The following is a 24,264-nucleotide window of genomic DNA, read 5'->3' on the forward strand; positions in this document are numbered from 1 at the left end:
AGCACCACATAAATTGAACAATTAAAAAAAAAATCATTGTAAATCGATTGCTACGTAAGTCAACCTAACTTGGCATTTGTTTCGCTTACCGAGGCCAATAATGATGAAAAACACACTTTTCACGGTTCCTGGTCACTTCTCCTGATTTCAACAGCTGGCTCTTGTCTTGACCGGTTGACCTGTCAATCAAGTTCCTGTAGACGTGGGACTTCTGGTTCAAATCGATCTCAATGGGAGATTTTCTTACAATGATAATTAAAAAGAAAGTGCTTTATAGATTGGAAAGAATATGCTGATAATTTCATGTATTATGTTTGCATGTTTTTATCTTTTAGTTTGTGCAATGTGTCCGGTATGTGCAGAAACTGCCACCAAAACATTCCAAGTTAAGTCTCAGAGCTATGTCTCAACGGGGGGTGAGGCAACGGAATATTTTTCAACATAAGCAAGTCAACAGACAATAAGGAAATAAATGTGACTCGTGGGTCTCTAGGGAGAACCAAATATCTCCTTCAACATATCAAAACTTCACCTGCCTGGCACGGCGAAGGTGTGGAAAACGCCCTGTTTAGTTGTGTTCTATTTCTTCACAAACATGTATTTTGCAGGTGAAATGGAGGAATCAAGAAGTCTTCAGTTGTCTTGCTGCAAACAGACACCCGAGTTAGAAAGTGGCAGAGAAGTTGAGCCGTTAGATCTCAGTAGCATACGCTCCCCTGGGGAAAGTTCCGCAGCTCAGGGTAGTCATCCCACGCTGCTGTGGAGCTCGCTTAAAATACTGTTGTCACATAGCGATCACAGGCTTCCACTGATGGTACACAAATAGTCCCCTTGCGAAGCTCTTAAAAGCCCATTAGACGCCAGCACACACTTTGCTGCAAATGCCAGTGCTAAGTGCTCCCAATGCCAAAGGGAAAACACAGTGACAGACCTGATACCCGACGCGGAACAATCCCTGTGTTTTTTTATTTTTTTTACCTGCGCTGCTCTTTTTCCTTCCCACAAACATGTTTGTTGACTTTTCAATTCATTTCATGCGGTAAATATCTGAGAAAGTGGTAACAGACCTCAGATCAGGCGATGACATTTTTTCATGTTTGAGAGTGTGACACAGATGTGGAGCCGGTGAAAGCCGACTCCTCGGCAGCGTTTCTCTCGCGGTGAAAGAGAGCAGGGAGGAATATGATCCGATGCAGGTAGAGGTCAAGCATGACTACTGACTTCATGCATGAAGCAGCTGGTGAAGTTGTGCGTAAGAGGAAACCGCCGTTGACTTGCTTTTGGTGGGATTTTTCATACAGAATGTGGAAGCTAAATAGTGCCATCTGGTGACTAGAGTTGAATCCGGTGTTAATGCAGTGTAAAAAGTATTTAGTCATACAATGCTTCTCTGAATGCAAATGGTGTAATATAGGCAAATTAAATATGGATTTGTTTTAAAACAAACAAGTGTTACTGTATGAACTTTGAACAGCTCTTTGCAACATATTCACTTCCTTCTCACTTCTCACAAATTGACTGACTCTAAAAAAAAAAAATTCTACAATGTGCCAGGTTCGGATGAAGCAATAAGTGGTGAATATACGGCAAACTGCAGGACAACGCTTGGGGAGCAAACAGCATCTGTACGCTCCGGTGTTGGGTGAGGTTAAATAACTCCGCGGCTCTGTGATCATTCCTCTCCAAATGGTTGCTGCAGGGATTAGGACTCCGAGAAGAGGAAACGCTAACAGCCTCTAAACAAGAACAAACCTGTAGGGACGTACGGAAGAGCCCAAGTCTCTTTAATTGCACTTCATTACCTCATATTGATTTGCATTATGTGCTCAGTGTATGAATGGCTTCAAACAAAGGGGCAAAAATCTGAATCAGAATTACCTTTAAGGAATTTCTCTTCACAGTCACAACCCATACAAGAAACATGAAAAAAATAAAAATGACCAACACAGGAAGCCTGGCGGTTCAATAATTAGCGCCCCCCATTTTTATGTATCTATTTTCTCAGAACAAAATAGACATATTTTGAATGGTGTCACTGGTGCACATGACAACACTTAGCGCATTCACTCTAATTACAATGCCATCCCATACATGCAGGCACAAATAGAAGGGTTTTGACCACAGGCCTCAAAGTCTGTCTCGAAGAAAAAAGAGGTCACTGAGTTGATGTTTTCTCTCTTCGGAAAACCAGTGAAACATAAAAAATAATAATTAAAATACTTCTGTTGTGTGTGTACGTGCGTGTGTGAGAGGAGGAACAGAGTCAACACTAGTAACATCATTTCTATATTGAACATAATTGTTGGCCATCTTTTACTTGTTGGCTGAATTACAAATGTTTGTCAAATTAAGTTGGCCACACATAAATAAACATGAAAACCCCAGGGAAGTTACATCACAAGGAAAAAAAACAATTAAATGATTATCTCAGCGGGCTGTACAGTCTTGTTGCAGGGACTTTCCCACTGACATGACCTGAACATTGACTTAGAGAAAACCACAACTGCACAAAAGGCCACTGTTAACTGGTGGATGGGAAAATGTGCGTGCGGTGTGAGCTTACACATAACCAATGATGACAAACTGAAGTTTGTGTGGTGGTGAGAGTAGGTGTGAGAATTTAAGGAAATGAAAAGCTGAGTTCTTTTTTTTCCCTTTTTTTTTTTGCATGAAAAGTTTGTGATACATTGTTTCTTATTCACAAATGTTTATACATCAAACTCCCAGGATTTTCACTCAGTTGAGAGGTCTATTCATGAAGAATTGTAAAAGATATTTGCAAGTGCATGCAAACTAGAAAAAGTCAAACAATAGATTTTTAACAAACTTGAAAACTTACTACAATGGAACATCCACATTCAGACCAAAAAAGGTTGCAAAATTTAAAAACTGACTAAAATCAGGAAAGTATTAATCCAAAAGAAGAAAAAAATCATTGGGGAGTAGAGGATTTATTGTTTAATTAAAAGCCTTTTCACATCACACAAAGCAAAGTACAGCAGCGAATGCTCAGGAAAACAAGTGCGGTATGAAAATCCCTAAATCTAAACGCCTTTTCAAACTGCACTTAATAAAATGTTCAATTTGGATATCAGCCAATAGGAGTGTTGGGGAAGTAAATTCAGAGTGACAACAAGACAGTTTGCCAAAATTGTACTGAATTATATTATTATTATTTAATTTGTAATTAATTTATCTAGTATATGTCATGTATAATATATATATATATATATATATATATATATATATATATATATATATATATATATATATATATATATTGTTTTTGGTGTTATTTAATTATGTAATTATATTATTAGTGACACAGACATGTTGCCATTGTCTTTTTTCCAATTTTATCAAAAACATAATTATTTGGAGCTCCTTCGGTGATTCAGGCTGAATGAGGTACATTTCTTTTAAAGACGTTCATATTTTAAAATGTATACAGGATGACTTGTCAAGTCATGTAGTTCAAGTCAAAGTCAAGTCCAATGAGCACCACGTCAAAGTTGAGTCAGTCTTTCATACGTTTTACGCCTGCCACACACGGAATGACCAAAACTGACTGCGCTGTCACGCAGCGTACTGGGTTTGAGAAACTAGTTTTCATGAATGGCTGAATGTTTCCTGATGCTCAGTGTGACCGAGCCAACTAAACCTCCTGTAACCCAAATGCAAATGTCAAGGAGGCTTATTTGAAATTAATATTTTCTTAATTAATGAATTTATTTATTTATTTTATTTGTTCTGTTTTATGTTTAATATTCGCAGTTGTTGTTTTTTAAGTAATTTAAGTTTTGTTGCGATATACAATATGAATAAACTATATTTACAATTCGTACCTGTGCTCAGAAAGCAGAAGATTCTGTCACCGAAATGCACGGGTGCAGTCAATTAATGGGGCGATCGATCATTTCCAACAGCCTCTCAAAATAACAACACGCTCTCCCACTTTATGATCACCTGTTGCCTCTCTGCTTCTTCTTCCTTGACAATCGCACCATGTTTTTGTGGTGCAATCCAAAAAAAAAAAATGATAATAAATAACAATACATTAGCTCTCAAGAGCTCTTGGTGTGCTTTTGGTAATGTTTCTCCACCAAGGATGGAGAAAAGGGTACAAAGTTACTAAAATACTTGGAATGTCTTTGTCCAAGCAGCCGATCATATAAAGTAATTTTTACCACCAGCAAAATGGCAGCAGAATTATTTTTAATCAAAAGGAGATGCTGCTTTACAAAAGGTTTTGAAAATTCAAGATATGAAACAAACCTGTTATTACTTATAATACATGTGTAATATTTTAAAGATACATGAGCATATCTACCAAAAAGAGGACAGTGAAAAGAGCCCATATGTATTTCATCCCCACAGACTTTCCCAATTGTCGCAGCCTTTTGAACACGCTTATCTGCATTTATGACACAAGCTTTTGAAGGCCTGAATGAACTGATGGAATGAATGAAGAGTTCAAATCGCTAACAGGGTTTAAAAGGGGTTAGCTTGACTTCACCTCGCTTCTTTTCATCCCGCCGACGCCAGGAGTCTTTTGACAGCTCTGTCATCTGTTGAGTCGTCCACCCAAAAAAAAAAAGAAAGAAAAGCTGCAGGCCTCCTGGATTCTTTCAACCTCTAACCTCGCCAACTCAACTCATTGCTTTGCATTTTAAAAAAAAATGCTTTAGTTATAGTCTTGTCCACTATCTAATCTAGAATTGTCTCAAGTGTGGACCACTTTTGGGTAAATCACTGTGAGTGCCTGAGGTTCACAGAGCAAGTCTCATTTTCATAGAAAGAGATGGCAAAAAAACAATCTGCACTGCACGGCCAGCAGAATGTTCAAGATCCATAATAGCAATCTGCTAACACTTAAAGTAAACGTAGGTTGAGGTCAACATAAAGCCAACATCTTTGGACACTCAGACCCATTCAGCTGCTTTCAAATTGTTAACCAAATAACAGCGCGGGTATGAGTCTTTTCGTGTCTCCGCAATTCCCTCCTTCTCTCCACTTGGCACAACTTCTCCTGGAGCGTGTTCCTGTCTTCTTTTACGCTGGGCTGGCTTGGCATGACGGATGGATGCACTTGGCAGACGCACAAAGCCAGCCTGGTAAAGTGAAGAAATCTGGTGCCAATAACAGAGATTGTACAGATGGATGAGAAATGTTGCTGTTTGCTGTCTTATTTCTATTATTTATATATTCCATCTTCTCACTTGTGTTTAAAAACATCCTCATATTTGAATGCTGCCCACAAGGGTGTCTGTCTGTTCATAGGCTGAGAATTGGCCATTAGGGTATACTGTATGTTCAAAGGACACATCATCAACGGCTAATTAACAATTATTAACTGCGCCGCTGCGAAAGAAGACAAATTATCATAAATTACTACCTACTTAAAATGCTCGCTCAATAGTTATAAATCATTAATTTTAACACCCTTATCACATGCTGAGGGAAGCAATTCAACAAAAGGTCTATTAGACAAAAAGGAATTTGCCGGTCTCTTTCAGCACAAAACCTCACTTCTCGCTTCTCGTTGCCATTGCAGAGCCATTAGCAAGAATTACTCGATGTAACACATTGGCTTCATCCACACATATTAAAGAATAATTAAACTGCTGCCTAATTGCATTAAGTGAAGTCGTGTGTGGTAGCTGCCTAAGCTTCCGTGTGCAATTACGCACATGAAGATGCATGAAAATGTTGAGAGAACAAACCAAGTACATTCACTGGCCACTAAACTACACACACATCGGTAATAGACACTTTTCCTTTAAAAGAGATGAAATGCTCAGTTAGAATTGGTAGAAGTTAATCATTCCTTTGAGAAATGTTTATTATTGGAGTTGCAGTGGTGTAGACGTTCTGTGTAAACATTAGAAACCGCTAATTGTGTGATGCATGGTGGGGCTGCAAACTACACAATATCAATAATGAATACCTATTTTGCTAACTAGCATATGGTCATATGTTGTGCTACCACAAGGTATCAAGTCACAAAATAGTCTCAAAGGGCTACACGGGCCTCCCGCGGATTGAGAGGCAGGGGTTCGGATTTTCACAACGAACAACCTGCAACACCAGTTGGGCATCCTGCAAGAATCAGCTGGTAGTCGCGCCTGTGGATCATCGTCCACCGTTTTTAACCTTGATTTAAAAGCATTCACACTTCGGGCTTACTTTACTTCTACTGGCAGTGTTTTCCATTTGTGAGCAGAATAAGGCATAGGCCCGTCATATACACCACCAGGTAATTTTTCACCGAACATTTTGTGCATAACCTAAACTGTTCATAACGGGATTGTTTGTAACCCACAGAGGCGGGCATTTTCAAAATTTTGCTGGTCCAGCATTCATTTATCAAGGCCCTGGGCACCTGTCCGTCATCGTCAATCAGTCCGTCATGTTATTTTACCCACGCTTCCGTCACCGCTATCGTCGCCACTATTTTAGGACTTACAGACAGAGGTGGGCCTTCCGTCAGACTGTCATTCGCCATTCGTCAATAAAAATTGACATCCGTCAGTAATGTCTGCCATTCAGTAACCAAACAAGCAGATGCGTCATTATGCCGTCACTGTATTCAGTAGTTGAATAACCAAACACAATATCAACAATTCACATCCTGATGACGTATGAATCGGATGCGTGCGGATGAGCGTTCACAGTGCAGACGCATCGCATACATATCCGATTTATATCCACATACAAAAGAGGTGTGAAAAAATCGGAATTGTACCATTCACACTGCATGAAAAAAATCTGATACTTGTGAAAAAATCGGAATTGAGCTGCATTGTGAACGTAGCCTTATATTCTAGTGTGGTGTAGTGTAGAATGTTTTGTTCTACCTAACTATGCATTTTTGGCCTAGTGCGACTTATAGTCCGGAAAATACGGTATGATGTAGTGTGTGTTGTGATCTCTACATTGTTCCATAATTCCAACATATCCTCCACACATCTACCCGGTAACCCAGGGCTCGTGTTTGTAGGATTCCGTTCTCTTTGTTTCCTGTTGCCGTCAATCTTTACCCGTCTCGCTAACAAGCCAGCTCTGGGCCCAGCGAGGTGAGGATGCGGTGGGGAAGACGCGTTTTGTTTAGAGCCGCTTCCAACTGACATCCAGGTAAATGGCTAAACGTGTACTCTCATCCATATTCCAGCAAGCTGGGCCGAGGCGTTTGTCCAAAGCCAGGCTATGAAATATTAAAAGGATGAAGTGAAAGGTGGAGTACCCAGAGGCCCCGTGGGCAGTTAAACAGCTCTTTGTGTGCATGCGTCCTCACTGCGCCGCACTGAATCCCCACCTGCCGTCCACCACTCAGAAAGGCCGGGATTTCAACATGCCCTGATTGTGTACTTCCTCCAAGGTCAGTACACTGAGCTTGAATCAACCCGTGCTCTATGATCAGCTCTTACCATCCTCAAGCACAACCACTGATCTTCACAACACAAACAAATCAATAACTCTGTGGACTGCATGACCGGAGAGGGCACGGCGAGATGCTGAAGATGTAACAAAATAAATAAATAAAAAACGCGCTAGCTTGGAGTAGCCTGTGAGGCGCAGCCTGCTGTTAGAATGCTATCAGGCCAACGAGGACTCAGATATATCAGGTTTCAATTAACCACAGTTCACAGGGGCAGTCCACAGAGGTGACATAGCGCTCACTCTCTCCATCCCATGTTTAATTGCAGCCCCGGGGAGAAAGTAATGAGATGGCTCTCCTATTGGCGTTTGACATCCTCCCTCTTTTCGAATGAAAGCCCAACACTCACGGCCAAAGGGGGCCTGTTGACACTCAGGACAGGTGCTTTGCCTGTTTGGATCCAGTCTGCAGCCTGCAAGCGTGTTTGGAGACTAGTAGCCGTGACACAGTTTGCCCCTCTAGACCGCTCTAGGGGGAGATATAATGACTAGCCTGAATGCAAAAAATGCACTTGCACTGGAACTCCTCTATGTTGTATGCATGGGAATGATGGATATGCCATCAAGGGTGTTGTCATTAATATCAGAATGTTAGATAACATAACAGTATTACCAGAGAAGGGAAGTGGGAAGTAGGGATGAACCACTTTTTTTACATACCAGTATGAGTACTCAATCTTGAGTAGTCACCGATACCAAGCACCGATAACACAAGTGCTTTTGCTACATACAATTTTAGACACCAAAAAAGTGACAAATCATTTTATATATTTATTTTTGAGAGCTCAGTATTATTCATTGGTCAACCTTGTCAACATATCAACACTGCTCTGTTGTGTGTGTGTGTGTGTGTGTGTGTGAATGTGTGAATTCTCCTGAAACCTTTATAAATCCAAGACCCTTCACCCGATACGTCAGCGTCCCGCCAGAATCGTGAAGTTGTCAGGAAACCAGAGGAAGGCCAGAGGAAGGAAAGTGTGACAGATAATATTAAAGAATAATCTATATATCTCAAGATATATAGCATTTTCCCTTCAAATTAATGGCAATTTTCTATTCTTCTATTTTCTCATTTCTAGTTCCTGATCGTAAAACGGCCACAAGAGTGATGCTGATACAAATAATGGGGTTGTAGACAAATTCAGAAATATGGTATGCCTTGACTTTTTATTGAGGAAAAACAGCACAGCATTTAATTTATCTGCCAAGATTTCCTGTCAAAAACAGCATTAGAATAATGTACTGTTCTGCTTGTCAATGATATCTCACCCAACAAATACATTTTATGTAGATGACTGTTTATCGATAAAGTTGTTGCTCAAAATCATTTTTTCTTCTCTAAAATTCAGACTGTGACTGAAACAAGTCAAAAAAGGGAACACCCAAGTATTTTGGCAACAAAATTCTGAAGCAGATGAGAACACAAAGTTTTGTGGAGGCTACAGTGCATCTGTCACCAAGAGGGATGGCAGTGTCATAACCAGCTGGGGCGGGAAATCACAGGCAGTCGCTCTAAGATACACTTCTTTACCGAGGCACTTTTTACTTTCTGCTGAGTGCCCCTGGAAAAATAAAACCTAAATCTTGGCTGTCACTATGTGGCTTTGGTGCACTACAACACTGTCCAGTGCGTGGGCACTTGAGAGGCAACGCCGATGCTGCATATGGAATGCAATGATAAAAATTAAAAAATAATAATAATAAAGGATAGAAATGTGTGTGTGTGCGTGTGTGCGTGCGTGCGTTCGTGCGTGCGTGCGTGCGTGCGTGCGTGCGTGCGTGCGTGCGTGCGTGCGTGTGTGGGTGTGGGTGTGGGTGTGTGTGTGTGTGTGTGTGTGGAATAATAAGGATGAGAAGGGCTCACAGCTGCAGTTTCTGAAAATCAAATTCGTCGGTAATGAGGCAGACAACGGAGACTCAGGCAGACCCAGAAGATTTGAAGGGCAGACAGAAAAGGGAGAGGAAGGAGGGGAGCTGAAAGGATGACAAAGGGGGGAGAAAATTATTGAATTAGTCAGACAGTAATAGCAGAAAGAGATGAGCATAATGTGGACATGCAATGGGGGGTGGGGGGTTGGGGGGGCAGTGAGTAGGGGGTATTACCTAAGAATAAAAATCATGCAAACAATGCCGGGATTGAATTGAAGAGTAAAGGTTTGCATTTGCATCATTTATCAGAGGGAGGGGTGTGTTCGCAACTGTGTTTTCCATCAACCTCACTGACTGTATCAAACGTCATAACCCTCATTCAGGATCTCATACAAAATAAGATTTCATTAAAATCTCCAGCATTGCATTTCCAAATAAATAGGTAAGCTGTTGAATGTTGCGCCAAACATGTTGAGATATCAATCATTTCTCAAGGTTTTGCGATATGGAGACAAAAGATGGACCGTAATACAGAGAAGTTGTAGTATCAAATAAATATATATATAAATAAATAAAATGGTATCATATTTGCAAAAAAAATTATAAAAAAAAAAAAGTTAAATCAATCAATCACTTTTCATGATGGAATAGTTTCCTTATTAACACAGTGTGTTGTTTATCTTTAATGGCAAACAAGGTCCTGGTATATTATCATTGTTTGATATGGCTTTGTAAGGTGTGCAATATCACAATGTGAGTTGTAAGCAGCGTTGCATAAGCGATGGATCAGGAAGGTTACCGGGTTGCACCTTCCCTTCATTTGAGGACACATCAAAGGGTCTGTGAGCGAGACTGTGAACGACTAATTGGGTCGATGTTCAGGACCCTTTACGCCAACGTGTGAATGGGTGACGCTACATCGTGGTGGAAGGAAGAGCCATATAAAAACTCACACATCCAGGAAAGGATTAAGTTAAACCAACCTATGTTGTTGCACCCACCTTGAAAAGAACGGTGCCAAAGTACACACATATATACTGTATATGTATATAGTAGTATAATAAAGGAGAAAGCAAGCCATGTGAAACAGCTAGTGACACATGCACAAATTCTATAAAACTTCAAAACAACAATAATAATATTGTACAAATTGTACAGATGAGACAAATTCCAGAAAAATACAAAAGACATAAATTAGCATGCCAGCACCTTTTCATTTTCATTTAATCCCACCCGGTGTGGCTGCGGCAAATGTAGTAAAAGTACATAAGCAATATATTCTACAACACTTCAATCCCAACACAAAAAAAATTAAAACTATTAAATATTTGGTTACGCTAGAATACAGAATATACTAAACACACACACCGGTGAGGCAGGTGTCAAACCTGAAAAAATAAATACATTAACGCCCTTGCATAGCTGACGTTACGGAAATGACAAACCTTCAAACAACTATCACTTTGGCACACATGGAGCAGCAACACATAAAAACAGTATGCAAGTATACTCACAGGCATATATCCCCTCTGTGGTCACATGACCGCAAATTTGATCTGTTGGCTAAATACAGGAGATGTCTCACATTACCCAATGTCTCACATGCTTTCCCACAACCGGTTCCAGGCATACTTGAGGGAGAAGGCAGAGATGTTGAGGGGGAATCGAGTGGCAACATTATTTTTTATTTATGGGTGGATGGATTTGTTTTGTTATCATTAATTATTATGCAGCTTACTTAGCCGTCACTAAGTTAGCATTTAGCCCTGTTTAGCAGTTAAGCCTAGCACAGGGCTATCGGATGCTTCTTTCTCAAGTCTGGACATGTATAGAATATGACAGCTCAATTTCGACGCTGAATTTTTGCTACAATCTTGCTACAATACAATTCTTGGAAGGTGCTGGTCCAGAGTCAAGACATTATTGCCTCTCCTGATCTGCAGTCACACAGCAGATTCCCAGGGAGCGTGTCACTGGGGGTGGCGTGAAAGTGGGGCTCAAACGCTCCGCTCGTTACTCTAAACGCTGCCTAATTAATAATGTATCAGAGCGGACGCACCGAGGCACAGCAGGGCTCCTCTGCTTGTCACAATCACTGACAAACGCACCCCCTACCACACGCACACACACGTACAGGGCAACACACACAATTAGGAAGCAACTCATCAAACCTCATCACAACAGAGCCCCTTACCCAAAGCTTACAAGTCTGGGCTCTGAATATTTAGAAGGCCTTGTTGGTGCACTCCTGACGCTGTACATAGGAATACATTTACATAGTCACAAACTGTATATAAGTGCCCTAACTGACTACAGCAATAGGGATAGCTGCATAACGCTGTAATGGGATCCAATACAGAATGTGAAAAATTTATATAATAATAAGGTTTTCATGAATAGTGTTAGTGTTAAAGAGGTAATTAGTTGAACAATGTGTTTATTAATCGTTTGCTGTTTGCAGTAGTTTAAAATCACACCATGGAATTGCTTATTTATTTATTTTTTTAACTATTTATTAAGCTGTGTGAAAGGGTTAAAATATTAGCAAAACCGCAGGGTGAGGTGTCATCATGCTATCATTTTCCATTCATACACAGTAAATTCTGTAGAACAAATTTGACTCTGTTTATTGTAAATTTGACTCCACTTGGAGTGGGACCAAGTAGACTCAGTTTTAAAGTAAACTAATATTTACACTTGGAAGAGAGTAAAATAAAGAATGGGGCAGGGGGGGGGGCACTCAAAGGTTGAGGAACGAACTCACGACCTTCAGCATGTAGTAGTTCGGCTGTCTCCCAAGTTGAAGGTCATAGTTTGTTCCTCAACCCTTGAGTGGCTTTTATTTATTTATTTTCAATTCTTTATTTTACTCTCTTCCCAGTGTAAATATTACTCTAAAACTGAGTCTATTTAGTCCCACTCTAAATAGAGTCTAATTTACTCAACATCATTTACTGAGTAGGCCAATTAGGAAAATACAATTTTGATCATGTTAAATTAACAAGAGAGTGGTCACTTGTGCACACAGTATTCTTTACAAGCCTTTCACAACCATCTTACATCTGGCCCTTGAACTTGACTACATCTTAAATAATGTGAACTCCTACTTACTTTTAGATTGAAACACCATGAAGGATTTTATTAATTATCCCATTCAAATCCAGTATTAGTTCTTCTACGGAGAAGTTAAGACACCTACAAGCTTAAAAAAAATACATGAAATGTCCTCACAAGGCGGGTGAGGGAAATTTGTATATATTTATTTTCTATACAGTATATGTTCTGGAACTGACAAACATTCACTGTTTGCCTCGAATATCCCCCCCCCCCCCCTCCACCGCCTCCTTCACATTTGATTTATTTGCTTCTTTGTTTGTGTTTGTCATATGGAGAGATGTAAATTTAGCCACCCCAAGGGAGAGCATCCTCACTAGTGACACAAAAAAAGACCGCGGAAAAATCAGAATAACATAAGCCACAAAAAAGTGCAGGGGGTGGGAGTAAAAAGTAAAGGAGAGATTGTAGTTAGAGAACAAGAGGGAGGTTTGAGATGTGCAGGACTCTGTAAACAGTCAGTGCGGGGGCTGGAAAATTAACGCTGCATAAATTGTGTGAAACATGTCCTATTTTCCCTCCATTCTTTCCCTCAGAACGCTCTTTTAAAAGAGTTCAGGATGCAGGGCTGTCAGATGAACGCCAGACAGGCATTTTCTAACTTTGTTTGATCCTCTTTCTTTTAAAAACACTTGCCTATGACAGTGAGGAGGCAGAAAAAGGTTGCAGCGTGTGTGCTGGAAAGTGAAGAAGAGGAGAGACAAGCAGACAGGAGACGCATGTAGTCACACTTTCACACTCATCACACCTTCCTTGACACTCGCTTTATAGCAAGCAGCGCCTCTCACCGAGCTTGTGTCTGATAAACGTGTCAACCCCTCAGCACATCTGATGGCAGTGCACGAGGTGACGCCGTAAAGGTCAATGTGTGCTTGAAAAAATTGTGTAGGAAATATACTATGTGTCTATTTGTGTGCAAACGAGGGTCTAAATATGATACTACGCAGATTGTTAAACGACTCAAAATGAGTGTTTTGCCTTTCTTTCATTGAACTGAATCTCATCATTTGTGTAACAGGAACATAAAATTGCTAATTATGCTCATAGCATATTGCTTAAGCATGTTATAAGGATTCAACAACAACAACAAACATTTTGAAAACAATAATAGGTAACAAAAATGTGACAAGTTTGTAAGTTGAAATAGCATCAAATTCAGAATTTTATTTTTATTTTTGTCCTTCCCGTGGCCCACAGAGGATCTGAATGATGCGCAATGTTTGTGGACCATGTTAGTTGTGGAACATTTCACATTTTTAAGAGTGGGTAGTGGGCAATATGTTAGGGTAGGGTGTCCAAACATTTTCCTCTCCTCTCCGCAAGTGCCACTTCAAAACGCCAATGAGGGAAAACGCAACAGTGGTGCCAGTATTGATCGGTGCACTGTAACGGTGCACAGTAACCCTCACGCCGGGTGAATGGCTCCAGCAGGTACCAGGAACAACATGTGACATCTCCGTGCAGAAAAGCGCAATACTGGTAAAAGTTCACAGGTGATTAAGAATACTTCAAAAGTCGAATCACACTCAATCGGCATATTTAACTTGTTGCTAATTATGTTTTCTGTAATTCCACCTTAGTTTTATCATTCACTAAGAGAACACTGTACACTGCTCAAAGAACCTGCACATTACAACAGTGTTTACAGATTACAGCTGCACAGGTGAACTTCCGTTCTTATTAACAGTAACAAAAGGCCACCCCCGCATGTAAATGTATGTGTGGCGTGTCGTTCCTGGCTGTTTTAAATGATTTATTCGACTGTTCCAGATGTCCCATTTACACGTTGTTGATATGGAATCAGTGCCACTGCCAAAGCAGGCTAATTGTGTAACACGGGTGTGACATTGCGTTACGTCTTTCTAACTCATGCAGTTGTGATATTTGCGCCATGAAACTGAGGTGTAAAATTGGATCAAATTCAATGTTTAATAGAAATCCCATGGTTAATGTTTTGTCTAAGACTCATTTCTATGATTTAAATGAATCATTTACCATTAAGACCATCATTAGTGTTCACTGAGTTCGGGTGAGGATATGACTACAGTGAGTAGCACCTGTCTTCTTCTGGCAGGTGTTCAGCATTAATGTTTGAAAAGAGGTATTCAAATAATAGTCGGGGATGGTCAATAAGTCACAGAGGAGTTGTCCATCTGCTCTTGTGTATCAAAGTTATCTAAAGCTCCTCTTCCCAAAACAACAACCCTAACTTCCATTCTCCTGCTAACAATATCGTCCTCACCCTTTGTGTCAAACAACATCTGCCTGCAGTTTCTTCGGCAGCTAATGAATTCCAAACAGAGTGAGGAGGGGGGGGGGGGGGGCATCTCTCCTTGGTCTGCTTCTTTCTCACTCCAACACAAACAACACCCATTTACAATTTCAATTGTTAATTTGCATGAGAAAAATTAGTTGGGTGACATGCGTGGTGTTTTTCCCCCCACGCTTTTATTTTCTGCTTAATTTTCCCACTAATTATAAGCAACAATGGTGCATTATTTACATAAATAATTGTTGTTCCGTCTGTTCCCTCATATTTTCCTCCATTCTTTGTGTGTCAGAGTTGTTTTGGCATTTGTCGTCCGCAGGGGTAATTCTCCTTGGAGAACATTTTCAGATCTCTCTTGACTGAAATATCTTGGATCGTGAATGTTTTTTTCGCCTGGTGTTTGTTATGGTGTTTTGCTGTCCTTTGTTCAATAAATAGATTCATCCTACATTTTTACTTCCCCTCAAAACTTCTAGCTCTCATAAATAAATATGTCAACTGTCAACACCCTTTTACTATTTTTACTTCAAGACTGAACGCATTTTCACAAGTTTATAGGGAAGGTTATGGTATAAAGCATCAAAAAGAGGCCTTGCATGTAAGATGCACAAGTTGAAATGTTCTGTTTGTCACCATTTTGTTCTATCTTGGTTTTCTTCCTATCGATTGTCTTCCAGATTAGCAGGGTGATTTTGTGTTTATCAAAGATTGAAGACTAAACTGACCCCCAGGACGGAATACTTAATACTTAACAGATGGTGTGTTTCATATAAAATTGGCTATTTTCTGTGTTTGGGCAAGCTACTTGTAAATATAGTGAGCTAAAGCTACAAGCTATGCTACATTAAATGTAGCTTAATTACACTAACTACCCACCAGAGAAATGTAGCTAAATGTAGCAAGAGAAATGTAAAAATGACAAAAGTTGGCTGTACTACATCAAAGCTAATTAGCTTAGAACTGCCTCGGAAAATGTAGCATCTGTGAATGCTACCACGCTATTACTATTGTATCTGATGATCACAACTTTAACTTTGTTATGAAAAGCTATTTGATATTGAAAACAGTGACACTATAAGCACACTACTGAAAAATGTAGTTAAGCTAGTAACATGATCGCTACTTGTTCTGCCACTGCTTCTTAACATAGACCATATTCTGAGTGAATTTTGAGATGTTCTCATGTAATTGCATCAAAATGTTTCCTTTACAAATATTATTGATGCATATTTGATTATTTTTGGTATTTTGTTTTAATATATGCATTATTGTAGTTGTCTGCAGTAGTTTAGAACTACAGAGCACAATTAAATAAAATTAAATCCCATAGTCAAAAGTATTTATTTATTTATTTTATTTATCTTTGTAAAGGGATATGTTACTCCATTTCTTGTATTGGTTCTCATTAGATCTCGGATTCAGGAGGAGCAGTGTGGTTTTCGTCCCGCCCGTGGAACAGTGGACCAGCTCTACACCCTCGGCAGGATCCTTGAGGGTGCATGGGAGTTCGTGCAACCGGTCTACATGTGTTTTGTGGATTTGGAGAAGGCGTTTGACTGCGTCCCTCGGGAAGTCCTGTGGGGGTGCTTCGGGAGTATGGGTTACCGAGCCCCCTGATACGGGCTGTTCGGTCCCTGTATGACCGATGTCATTGTTTGGTCCGCATTGCTGGCAGTAAATCGGTTTGTTCCCAGTTAGGGTTGGACTCCGCCAAGGCTGCCCTTTGTCACCAATTCAGTTTTTATGGACAGAATGGGCAGGAGAGAGCGGGAGATCGACAGGCGGATCGATGTAGCGTCTGCAGTGATGCAGGCTCTGTATCAGTCTGTGGTGGTGAAGAAGGAGCTGAGCCAAAAGACGAAGCTCTCGATTTACCGGCCGATCTACGTTCCTAACCTCACCCTATGGTCACGAGCTGTGAGTTGTGGCCGAAAGAACAAGATCCCGGATACAAGCGGCCGAAATGAGTTTCCTCTGCAGGGTGTCCGGGCTCTCCCTTAGAGATAGGGTGAGAAGCCCGGTCATCCAGGAGGGACTCAGGGTCGAGCCGCTGCTCCTCCATGTGGAGAGGAGTCAGTTGAGGTGGCTCGGGCATCTGGTTCGAATGCATCCTGGACGCCTCCCTGGAGAGGTGTTCTGGGCATGTCCCGCCGGCGGGAGGCCTCCGGGGACGACCCAGGACACGCTGGAGAGACTTTGTCTTTCGGCTGGCCTGGGAACGCCTTGGGATCCCGCTGGAGGAGCTGGTTGAAGTGGCTGGTGACAGGGAAGTCTGGGTTTCCCTCCTAAATCTGCTGCCTCCACGACCCGACCCCGGGTAAGCGGTAGTAAATGGCTAGATGGATGGAATTACTCTGTATGATACTGAGTATCTTATTATTAATAGTAGAAGCAACATTAGCAATAGTATGGAAAATAACGTATTTTGGAATCTCATTTAAGGGTTATTATGCACACCACAGCTCAGCTTCAGACAAATCAGTTAACTCTAGCGCCAAAATGAGCAAGATCAGTCATCTTCTTAAGTCTGACTCATTATACAGCCTCAGACTAATTCCTCATACCTAAATACCTGCTTGACTCAGATGTCAAAGCCCTGTTTGGTTTTGGACCTAGACCTGGAGGTCACTATAAACGAGAGGACTGGGCTAGACAGTACGTAGGTTTCTGTCTTCTAATTGAGGCAAGGAAAGTGTGCATGAAGTGAGGGGCAGAGGGCGATCTTCAGAGGCCAATTAATTTGGAATACAAAGTAGTAGTGCAATCTGCTCGGGTTTCTGTCTTGGTGTGTGACAAGCTCACACGGACCATGAGGTATAAGAGATGGAATAAATTAAAAGCAAACCATCCTAACCACCTTCCACTCGTTTTAAACAAACTGCCCCGGCTACTCTCTATTGTACCTGTAATTCCTAAATGGAAAAAGTTATCATGTGCACAATGTCCTTCCCATGATATATATATTTTTTTTAAAGGAAAGGAGAACCCCTGTCTGTGTTCAATGGAGACAAAAGATTTTCTCTGGTTTTGCGGAAGCTGTGCAAAAGGATTCTGATATTGTTTTGTCAGTATTTCATGTTGTCACACCTGATAGCACTAAGCGTGATTTCACACCGACACCCTTGCGTTTGTTTCAACCTTTTTTTAAACAGTAAGGGAACACAGCAGGTTGCAAGTACTGAGTAGCGACACGGACACAGTCAGCTAAGTTAGCGCTTCGATAAAACTGCAACAGTGCATACAGGAGAGAAACAACAACACCATTGTTGATCCCATGACACTGATTTCAATCAATATCAATACATCAGAATTGATATTGCAGATATTTGGATTGATCTCAATCAATGGTGGCAACCGTCAACTGTTGTAGCACTGTTGTGCTACTGTTACGTGAGGGACACCTACTCATTATTATTTACAGTACATTAATCTTGCTAAGATTTTACTGATCCAGCCCACTTGACATCAAATTAGGCTGTTTGTAGTCCCTGAACTTCCAGTGCAGTTTGACACCTCTTTTAAATACATTACATTAAATTAAAAGCCACAGAAAGCTAGTTGTTAGCCCTGTGCACCAAATCAAAGATGCACATCCAACATAGTTGTGCACTATACATTGTTATGAATGGCGACATATGCATGGAGTGATGAAGGCAATGGTAAAAGCAAAGAGATAAGGGTTGCGGACAAAGAGCACAAGCCTAATTGTGGAGGAGCTGAAGAGAGTATTGCAGGTTTGAGCTCCTCTGTGAGATGGTTAATTTATTAGATCAGCGGCGAGGTAACGCGACAGGTCGAGTAATGGTCAGGAATTGTTTGAAGGACTCTTTTGTCTTCTGGGTCAGTCTTGCAGTAATTCTTTTCTCACGTTTGGTTTTGTTTTGCCCTTCTCCTCAGTGTAAAAATGTTGCATGGGCAAAAGTCCATGCTATGAATTAAATATTTGCCATGGTTTAATCAGAATCATATCTGAGATGGGTCATCCCCTCTGTGCCACAATGTCTTTTACAATAAGCAAGGATAGGATGTGACATTTTATGTCATGACATGATTGTTAAAAAAATAAAAAAATACACACATTCAATTTTGTTTTAAACCTTAGCTTTTTATTCATAGCAAATTAGACAACAGATCCTCTGCCTCCTTGTCTTTCCTCAATCTTTGGTCCTTGAAGTCCACCTATCTCACTAAGTCACACTCTGTTTCACTCCACCGACCCCTCCCTTTGCTCTTCCACCTATCTATATCTGCGGCTCATTGCTAATGCAGGGCGCATAGCCACAGTCATAGACCTCGGTGTGGAAACACCCAGCAGACAAGAAAAATGACGTCCGGCGCAATCTCATTTTCGGAGGGGCTGCAAGTCAGGCAGGAAATGGCTATTATTCCATCGACACTGTCGGCATTAAGTTATTTCCTTCTCTAAATACGCGAATGTTCATGAATATCTATTGAGTTCCAGGTGCAGGCACGGGAGTTTTTGTCACCGCACACTTGGGTGATTGCAACCCTATATTCTGCACCCTCACTTCTGAGATTGAAGTGAAAGACAATGGTGGCAGAAATTGGTTAATAAATCCAGTGGAGGTGCCTGTTTGAGTAACACTGCCAGTTCATGCATGCTTTTTTAAGAAACACAAGCCATTGTGGCTTTCCACCCCCCAGATGCTTTTTTTTCAAAGCAGGCGCCCGGGCTAAATAGCTTAAGTCTTGTTTTGCGGGATGGCAATCGTCGTGTCAGTTATGTGAAGAGCAAGCACAACACTACATGTGTTTACATGCACTGTTGATTGGAGTTACTGCTGTAGCTGTAATAAGGCATTTATCAGGCAAATTGCATTGCGTTCACTTGCCTTGTGACAGTAAACAAACCCTGGCCAAGACCATCTCTACTGCGTGTTATGTCTCTTGTGCTTGGATTAGCTGACCTATCACATCATGCTGCTATTAGGTGTAACAGTGATTTGGAAAGCACTGCACAGCAACACTTCTATTACAATTGATTGGTTGATGACATCCATTCATCCATTATCTGAAGTTCTTATCCTCACAACATCATTGATATTTTTTCAAGTACAGTACAGAGGTTCCCAACATTTTCATGTTCCCAATTCCATGGAAAGACATATTTAGACAGACCGGCATAGAAATAAATAAAAACAAATCATGAATTTTACAATTCACCATTACACTGAATGTAGTTGTTTTAATTAGTTGAAGTCCTGTGCATGTTTCACTTTAACAAGTCTTATCTTCTGTTACCACAACTAGTTAGCATACTGCTAGCATAGCATGTTGTAAAATGGGACATCAAAGCAAGCCTAAATAAATTGACAAAAAAATACTTTCCTCTCTGTTTCAGTGTTTCTGTTTCACTTCTGCTTTTATTTTATTATTTTTATTTTTGGTCAAATATGTCCACATTTGTAGCATAGCCCTACACTGACATCAGACGTAAATTTGTTTTAAGGGACACAAGTTTTGTGATGTTGGTGGGTGTTGTGTCTTACAAATTTTACAAAGAATAAAAGCTCTTGTTCACGCCTTAATGGATTTGTATCAAGATTCACTTTGCAGCGGTGCTCCCCTTCCTCGCCGCTAGTAGGCCTACCATTGTCCACCTGGAATTAATCTTTTAAGACTAGTGGTAATAGCCAAAGCTCACATCACAAGGCTAACTACTCTGCTCATCCACAACTGGCTTATTTTACATACACTCTGACCTGCCCAGACATTTGAAGGCTGTGTCCCCTTGTTGGCCGGAAATTCCCCTGATCCACAAAGAATTATCCTGTAGTAATGCAGATTATATTTCACTAGTGACAGAAGCAGACAGGGAAGTTAAAGGTCCTCTGTAAATTGGACAATTGGAAGACGAGATGCCAAAAATATGTAATGAGCCATTCGTCGACTTTAAGCTATAAACGTTGATGTTGAGTAGTAAAGTCAACTCGTCTGTAACTTAATCGCTAGCACCTTAACAAAAAGGGTATAGAAAGTAGAGGACTCCTAAATTAGTTGGATTACCGATTGTTGACGATGAATTCAGTCATACTGAACCATTCAATGAATTCAAATATAATCAAGGCTTAGCTGAAAGTCTAGATTAAAGTGGTGATACAATTTTGTCCTTTCCTACACAAATGCCCCATTCTGATCGTCCTAGTGCTTCAACCATCTACAAAGTCTGTACACTTGTTTTCACCAAGCTGTATGGTTCCAAACTGCATATTTTCTTTATTTCAATTTCCAACTTGATTCATCCCACTTCTCAGGATCTTTTCTTTGCAACAGAAAAAGCAGTACGCTTCGATATGCTTGTGAAAGATGGAGCTGTTCCTACATCTGTCTGTTGATTGGTCGACATACAATTGTGCACCCTCTTTTGTGTGCAATTGAACTTAATAAATGGGAAGGAAATATCAAGTGACATAGACTGAAGATTTTGACAGAACATGAATTCAAAGCTTTGCTTATTGTTTGTATATACTTTCAGCACAACTGCAACCTGTAAGCGCTTATTTTTCCTTGTTTGATTTGCTGACACAGCTACCGCCACCCTGCTTACACACCCCAGTATGTAAATTCAAAACTGATCAGCAGTTACAAAGAACCAGACTGCAGGGCCACAGCTCACAGCTATCCATCCGACACGTCTTTTGTCGCACAACTTGGAGGAGCAACACGATTCATCTGTATTTGGTCTACTGGACTGAACACTGGTGCACAAATCATGACACCAAAGACCCGGGCACTTTGGCATGGTAGCCACATCACATATGCAACGTGGAGGTAGCGCACTCTGTCACACCTCCACATGATTGACAAAGACATGTACATTCACAGCATAGATGGTGCACTTATGACAGAACGAGAGTCAATTTGCATTTGTCCAAGATGTGCTTTTCTCCTTTTGCCAATGACGAGACACATTGTTCAGCATGTCTCTGCGCATAGTTTCCATTCAAGAGGTGATCATGGTAGAGGCTGGCAGATGAATAGTCAGAGGGGGAGGAAAAAACACCAGAGGAAATGGAAAGAGCTGTGGAGCTCTGCTTACGGTTCCAGTCAGAGGCAGTTCATCGCAAAAAGGAGACGGGCGCAGAATTGATTGAAGGTGGTGGACCATAAATGAAGGTATTGATTTTGGGGTCAGAGTCACAGGATGAGGTCCTGAAATAAATTGAAATAAACATATCAATACATCAAGTCTATTACACCCCAAGCACACACATACACTTTCACAGATATATTATGAACATTGTTTAGCCTTAGAGATGTTTGATTAATGCACATGTAATGGCTTTTATCGGTAACTGGGTGAAATAAGTTAACTAGGTAATGATTTCTGACCATATGTCAGAGATAGCACATGTATTTCAGTTCTGGTGATTCAAGAAGCGTTAGAAGAGGGAAGTTGCCTTTGTTCTTGGCAATAGCTGTTCTAATCAATTTATTATTTGAATTCGATTCACCAAGCTTTTTCTGTCATTACTGTCAGTGTTGCAAGTATAGCAAAAACGGTGCTAAAATGTTTTTTCAAAAAATAAACATGAAGAAGGGGATTTCATAATGGCAGCCATTAGTGCTCCCAGACTTTGTGAAATTTGAAAAGCCATCTCATCTGCATAGTAAAAGAATAAAAAAGAGCGCTATAAAGAGAGCACTCAAAAAAAGGTTAAAGCACTTCATATTTATGGGTCAGAGGAAGACCATTTAGCAGGAAGAAATGAAATGACTTGGCTAGGAGACCAACAGAATCTCAGTGTAAAGACACAGCAGCCAATTAAGCGAAAGGTCAAACCGTAAAAGAGGAAGCAGTACGGGAGAAGATCTGCACGCATAGCAATGGCATCTCCTTTTTAAACTATCTGTCTCCCCTCAGCTTATATGCTGCTTGCAAAAGTATTTATGTCTTTTATAATGATGATTTGTTTTATGAACCACTGTGCATATAATTGACATGGATAAAATGTGTCAAGTTGCAGGAGAGCTAGCAGTACATTCAAATTGGGCTCCATATTGAAATACTGCACAGATTTGTGATGGCAGAGAGTCAACATGCTCTACACTAAAATGAGGAAACTCGCTGTTGAACTGAGTTATCTGCTTTGTTCCCAACACCATTGTCAATATGGGTGACCGGTCCAGCTGTTTGTTTACATGACAATGCTGTTTTGTAATACTGAAAACGTAAACATCTGGGGAGGCAGTAGCTCATGTTTAACCCCTTGACGTCGATTGTTGTGGCCTTGGCGCAGAAGAGTCACCGGTCAAGTGCTGCTGTTGACAAAGAGGGGGTGAAAAAAGCCAACTAGTTGTGTTGGAGAGATACTCTTAGCATATGCATGCTAAAAGGATCATACAAGTATGTCAAAAACAACAATGGCGGACTAACTGTTGTTGCCGTTTATAATTCTTCTCCTACAGAGAGTTCATTTGCGATTGTGCTACGTATGTTACATTACTTATGTGATATTCTAAACCTACAAATGCACTAAGGTACTCCATAAGGCTGTTTCATTCTGAGGACGAGCATTTGGTAGGCGTCGCCAACTACTAGCCTAGCATACAGACGTTTCAGTCATATTTTCTTTTTAGTTTGATCATTTGACAAAATCTATCAGTCGACTAAGTGACTAAATATCCTCACTCTGCACGTGGCCCTACATGCCATTGAGAAATTAATATTTAGCAACTATACTTGGAATCCATTTATGGAAAATCCTGTACATTTTAAGCATGTTTTTTCTATGTTTACATGCATCAATCATAGATATTTACACGCTTGTTCATGGTATTGAATGAGGGGATGTGACCAAACTCTTGACTGGGACAATCCGACTTAAACTTAAATCACACATGAGCGATGTTGATGACCTCTCAGTATCAGCAGAAATATTAAAAAATGTAAACTTTCCTGGACATAGTGCCATCAACTTATCATCAGTCAACCATTGCTCAAGTCCCTAGCATATTTAGTGGATATCATCCCTGCTTTGCCACCAGTGGTGACTGGTGAGGGGTTAGGGGGGATGCGAGAATCCAGCTTGGTCCGACAGGAGAGCCAACAGACCCCCCCAGGGAGTGCGTGCACTTCCAAGGATGTGTTTCTTGAAGCCCTATAGATTACATTTACTGAGGTAATGAGACAGAACAAAAGCTGTCTTTATCAAGCTGTTCCAATGTATTTGTCTTGTACTGATTTTTATGCCCAGAGGCTGAAAACGTATTTTCTTTTGAATAGATATATGTGCTTGTGTGATATTTGTGAAGTTCCAAAGAGAAGAAGAACTTTAAATCTTCAGTAAAATAATGGAAACTCATCCAACCATCCAAAGGTGTTTCTAGACTGCATGGGGGACCAAGGCATGAACTACCCCCATTCCTTAACAAAAACCTGGACAATGGATAAGCAAAGATATATTTTATTAAATAATTGACATCAAATAATTATTAACTTGAACGCAAGCAAAAGAAGGAAATATATTTGTATATTTGTTCATAGAGTAAATTTTACTCTGAAAAAGACTATCCGGTCCCATGGGAGACAGACGCTCTATCACTTGAGCTAT

Source organism: Leptonotus elevatus, chromosome 5 (assembly GCF_054856555.1).
Source record: "Leptonotus elevatus isolate MCC_2025b chromosome 5, RoL_Lele_1.0, whole genome shotgun sequence".
In the NCBI taxonomy this organism is placed as follows: Eukaryota; Metazoa; Chordata; class Actinopteri; order Syngnathiformes; family Syngnathidae; genus Leptonotus; species Leptonotus elevatus.